At 48.1% G+C, this 6,053-nt stretch overlaps 1 protein-coding gene across 1 annotated transcript in view; it reads right to left on the reverse strand.

The window, feature by feature from the left end:
- The window catches only part of LOC146839522 (uncharacterized), a 52,308-nt gene extending 49,934 nt beyond the window's left edge, over positions 1 to 2,374 (reverse strand). Inside the window, exon 1 of the mRNA XM_085651560.1 lies at positions 2,203 to 2,374. The gene's annotated coding sequence lies outside the window, so the exon portion shown is untranslated. The remainder of the gene's footprint in view (positions 1 to 2,202) is intronic.
- Positions 2,375 to 6,053: the final 3,679 nt, after the last annotated feature.

The following is a 6,053-nucleotide window of genomic DNA, read 5'->3' on the forward strand; positions in this document are numbered from 1 at the left end:
AGGTTTTGGTGCCTGCCAAGCAGGGGAGTCACTCCTTGACTCCAAGGGAGATTCTTCAGTCTTCCAAAGGTAGTGGAACGTCAAAGGTCCAGGATTCTTCTTGTAGAGCGTCGTCCAGGGATATCTAGTTTGCAATGGCAAGGAATCCCTATCTTATACTAAGGGAAAGGGAGAGACTAGCTCTATGACCACTCCTATGGGAGGGTCAGGGGAGTGGGTGGTTACACCCACTTCCCTTTGTCCAGTCTCGCGCCAGAGCAGGGGCAGGTAGCCCCTGAACCAGTTTGAGCTGGCATATGCACAGAGGAGCCTACTGCTCCCCCAGTGCAGGACTTAGAACCACTCTAGGAGTGCACCCACCCAGCCCCAATACACTAAATCCTGTCTGGAAGGTGGTGACACCTCCCTGTGACAGGATGCCTATTGTTGGGCCTCCTCCACTGTGAATTTCGGTCAGCAGCAGGAGGACAGCCCAGTGTCTGTGCTGGTGGCATCCATTTTGTGATGCCATGGCTCTTTCAGGATTCTACCATGCTTCCACAGTAGGTACATGTCTTCCCCTCTAGAAGGGTGGGATCATACTCCCACACCAGTTACTGGTGTGGGAGTATGATTCCAAAGCGTTTGACACCAAACACGACATGTTTTGATGCAGCCATCCCAGAGTTACCATTTACCGCGAGGTTATAATGCACTTAAGAGTATATGGTTTAACCGCATCCACAAACAGCTACAGAGAATAGACTCTGAGGGCTGCAGAGGGGCCCTGCTCAGGCAGAGACACACCCTCACATGTAAACCAAGCACCCTGCCCTCAGGATTGATAGGGCCTGCCTTAGGCGTGACTGATAGGCTTATATGTGTGTGTAAGGTGAGATATAGGGAACCTATATCTCAGTGAGGAGTGCTAACACTACCTCACCAGGCTGCAGTAGCAGGCCTGTAGTGTCAGATTTAGTCTGCTTCCCAGGGGTGGCATAATACATGCTTCAACCCCTGGTAGGCCTGTGAAGTACCTAAGGTACCATATACTAGGGGCTCATAAGATACCACAGTATCCAATCACTAGTGCATCTAATATGCACTCCAAGTTGTTTAGAGAGGACAGAGAGACTGGGGCCCTGATTAGCAGGGACCCAGCCAGACTATAGCCAGAAACCAGTGTTAACATCAGAAAAAAAGTGGGGGCATCATAAGTGCAGATCCTACTCTCCTACAGACACACTTCAAAAAGACACACTGTAGATGCGCCTCAAAAACACACACAGCCTGCAAAGACAACTCTACCCTGTTCACATGCACACACACACCCAACCTGCAGAGGTACATCAAAAACAGAGACATGTACTTTCCACTGCTTGAAAGGCTTCCTACCTGGCAGACCCAAGGTCAGTGCACTCACACACAATCAAGGCAGCAGACACAACCGCTGCAGCAGATAATACTATAAGACAACCTATGCCGCTGGAAACTATTGCAATGACTGAGGTTTTACCTAGACTGAGATATGAAAACAAGGGCAAAGGTACACTGGACAGCAGGGAAGGCTTGATGTTCAACTGCCTGGAGGACATGCTTCTGATATAGGGGTACAGGTGGGCAAGTCAACAAACTAACAGCGAGAGCCGAGCAAAGAGTGTGCACAGATTTCTCATGGAGCGCTAAGATGCAGTGCAATGTGAACAGAATTTTCACAGTGCAGTGAGACAAATTTCTCAGTACAGTAAGATGCATTGTAGTGACACAGATTCCTCATAGTGCAGCAAAGTGCAGTTTGCACAGATCTGTTACAGTGCATTAAGATGCAGTGCAGCGTGCACAGATTCCTCATAGTGCAGTAAGATGCTGTGCACAATTACTCACAGTGCAGTAAGATGCAGTGCGTACACAGATTTCTCATGGTGCAGTGAAATGTAGTGCAGCGTGCACAGATTCCTCATAGTGCAGTAAGATGCTGTGCACAGATTACTCACAGTGTATTAAGATGCAATGTTGTGCACAGAACCTCTCTTTAAAACAAACGATGACCACACACACACCAGGGCCGGACGGAAAGGCCCCCAGAGGTCCCTGAATAGAAGAGCCTGGCTCCTGAAGGACATTTTCTCCAGGTTTATTCAGTCTATTTCTACAAACACAGCACAAGGTGCTGACAATCTCCTACATGAGCAAAAACCTTTGCAGACATTTTCAGGGTCTCACCTCCTCCTATGGCTGTGGTGGGGCAGGTGCAGATTTGGAGTCTAGGGGGGGAGGAGGGACTATGTCGGGATGAAGATAACTGCACAGAGAGACAGGGCGTCCTTTCTCCTCTGCAGCAGGCTGGACACAGAGGAAGAGGTCGGAAATGATGTCAACATCGGCTGCTTGTACTGTCTCTGCCACCGCTGACCTGGAACAGGAAACCCTTCTCCCTTTCATACAATGCATCAGTGGAGTTCATCAGCAGGCGAGGTGCGCCCTCTGCTGGCCACTTAAAGAACCATCACATCCAGTCTCCAGGAGTGAATATACACAAACAAGCATTTTGTGGCAGGAAATATCTGGGTGGTAATATGTCACAGAAATGAATGTTTTTAAGATACACACAGTCCTGGTAAAGGGTCTCACCCTTGGTTGCTGCTGTAAAAAAGTATTTACAGCTTGTCTTCATATGACCATCTTCAAAACACTGATGCAAAGGACTAAAGAGAATTTACAGATATTGTCTAGTGGAAGTGACAGTTTATATTTCATTAAATATATGAGAATACGTCTTAGTGGTGCAATTATACTGGTCAGCCTATTCATTTCTTCATTTTATTTTTTGAAACACTTCATCAGGTTTTTCAAATGCACATCATGGTACATAGCAAAGTAAATAGAGAAAAATACCATGCAACTTTATACACCAGACCAAATATAGTGTGGCATAAGTCATATGTCATTCTGTGTTTTTGGGTTATTTCTTATCATAGCTGCCAAGGTTTCAGATTGATCTGAGTAACATTTCATTGACTATGAGTTACACTTTTTGGCCAGCATAATTAAACGAAGAGGAAAGCATATAAATATCAGAAATTACACCCATCTGAGCAAAAAGAAATTAAAACGTTAAGTGTTGCAAAGCACCCGAAATGGAAGGGCACTAACCTGCCTTGTAAAGTCAGAGGCACAACACTACTGTTAACTGCTGCAACTAGTTAAAATATCTAAAACACTCATAAAACTATTTATAAGCAATAGCTGTTTTTTTTTTTATTTACGGAGTTTTATATAGCGCGAACTTGACCCGGTATCGGGTATCAGAGCGCCTTTCATAGCACCAGTTGCGTTACATGAGGACACATTCATCATTTTTGTTAGGCACGGGGAGATTAAGGAATTTGCCCAGAATCACAGGATGTTCTGCGTTATTGCTGAGACTCAAACCCGGTTCCCCAGATTCGAGGTCGACCTCCAAAGCAGTTAGGCCAACTATGGTTTCACCATTAATTTTCGCCATGCATGCCATTGTGTAAAGCGGTTTCTGTGATATCGATTGATGGAGCTAAATCGGTTTGTCTATTTCTGTATTACACATGCAGCACAAATGGCGTAATTCATAAGGATTCATGCTGACTTCTGTGATTTCTGTCTCTAATCAGGAGGCACGCTGGACGTGAGAGGAGCTCTCTGACCTGGAGGATGTCACCAGCTTAAAAGTACTAGTGTTGCCAGGAGACAGCAACAATTCCAGGGGAGGGGCAGATAGGAAATTGAACTAGGGATATGTTGCAACAGCCTCGGATACCTGTTGGAGGGCGGGCCGGTGTTCTACGGGCACAAAAAGACAGGGAGCTCAAAACAACGTTACACCAGCAGAAAAGCAATTAGTCATTCCAGCTTTCACTAGCCTTAGTACACCCACTGAGCCCTAGGCTTTTTGCTGGCAATCAATCGAGGAAAAGGAGGAACATCACTGGCCAGGCGGAACTCCCTGTCCCACGTGGGACCCGGGACCAGTCTTGTAGGATGTGAGAGGCCCGACACAGATTTCCGCTGCCTCACCCTTCATAATTATAGTCAGCTAACAGTGGTCTAGGTCACAGCCTGGCAGGCTGCTGTATTTCAAAACACACTCACTGACAACTCACAGAAGCAAAATAAAAATCATTCATTACAGCTGAGATTCCGACTACCACGTGAGCCGACGCGCCACGCGGCCACGACCTCAGTTTAGTTGCATCAGTATGGCCAGCCCTGCCACATACCACGCATCAGGCGTCAGACTAACGTATTTCAGTGAGGTGGTCCGCATCACCTCACTGAAATGCGAAGTCATGCATTATAGCGCCTCCTCAGCTGCTATAATGCACCATGACTGAGTGGCAATGTGTGTTGCGCGCTGTTCCCATTAGGTTTCAGGGGCGTTCTCATGATCTGCTCCTCGCAGCTCTCTTCTTTGTTACAATGTATTGGGACTGGACACACCCCGGGCCGATACCACGCCGCATCACTGAGGAGTCACTACCCGATGGCTTGGCTACTTAGATACTTAAATTATAATTGTGAAGCCTTCAGACATTTTAATAGGCGGGGTAGGTGAGTCACGGGGTTAGTCCTGCAGTGCTGCCGGTCCGCGCTACCACAGTGGTGCAAATGCTCGGCATTTCAGGAAGCGTTCGCTGACACTTGTCAGTGTGTTGGGCAAATTAATGGTAGCGCAGGTCCTCTTCGCTGCTCGCACCACGGCATGGTGGATGAGGATCGATTCCCGGACCCAGAGTTGGCCACGCCTGACTTGCCATTTTGGTGAAGCTGGTCAGCACTGCCATATACTCACCAGCCCAGCGGTATGGATTCCGTGAGTTACCATATCACACACAGGCGGAGCCCACTAGCGCTGGCAATAGAGCTGATGCAAGTCTGAGTCAGCAGCCTGGCCCCCTGCCAGAGTGAGAACTGTCACCGCAACACACACAAAGAAAAAACTGCCCTCACTCACAAAATTGTGACATGCTTCATCATTGGGCTTGCTTACTAACAACCTTGTGTTTCATCATGCCCCCTTGCCCCGTGAGCATCTATCTGTGAATAAAACTAAATCAAATATGAGAAATACAAACAACTGAACATGCTGTGTGGCTATAGAAAAAACTTGATGAACGAAAACGTAGGAGAGACACAAGTTAATGGGAACCTTAGGTGTAAGAACACAGAAGTACCTTTAGATGCCAGAAATCCAACACAAAGTTTACTACACACTACCTAGAGGAACACCACACAGTAAATGACCTATCCTGTACGGTGCTGGACTAACCCAGAATCAGACCATATACAGGAGATAAAAAGAGATTACTCCTGATGAGGGAACAGAAGTGGGTGTACAGACTAAAAAGCCATGTGTTGGGATTGAATGATGATAAAGTTGACCACTATATAGACTCCACTTTGATTATTGGCCCCCTTGCCCTATGAGCATCTATCTGTGAATGAAACTAAATAAAATATGATAAATACAAACAACTGAACATGCTAGGCGGCCATAGAAAAAACCTGATGAAGGAAAACGTAGGAGATACGAGTTAATGCGAACTGTGAGAGATCCCCGGACATTGCAAGGCCGACGCCCCTTCCCCGCTCCTACCTGTGGACTCAGCCTGGGGAAACAGTCCTCGAGAACTCCCACGATCGGCCATTCCCATTCCGGAGGCGGACTCCGCCCCGTGACCCTCAGAGGCGAGCAGGTCCTGGCTCCGACAGGAGTGACCCGGAAGGGGGAGGGATTGAACCCGGATGTCCTTCTTTACTGCAGGTGAAAAGGAGGACCGAGAGAGGAGTCGGGCGCACTTGTGCCGGAGAGAGACGGGAGACGGAGGAAGCAGCGAAGGCGGAACGAGAACGAGAAGAGGACCGAAGCGAAACAGAGAGCGTGGAAGAGCAGACCGAGGAGCCGGAGGACCGAGGAGTAAGCGCGAGGTTGCAGAGGACCGAAGAGGAGGAAACCGCAGAGGGTCCGGACGAGGCGTGGTGCGAGGACTGGTGGACCCCACAGGAGGAGGCTGGAGAGCGGCCGCAACCAGGAAGTGTTG

Source organism: Triturus cristatus, chromosome 4_1, assembly GCF_964204655.1.
Source record: "Triturus cristatus chromosome 4_1, aTriCri1.1, whole genome shotgun sequence".
In the NCBI taxonomy this organism is placed as follows: Eukaryota; Metazoa; Chordata; class Amphibia; order Caudata; family Salamandridae; genus Triturus; species Triturus cristatus.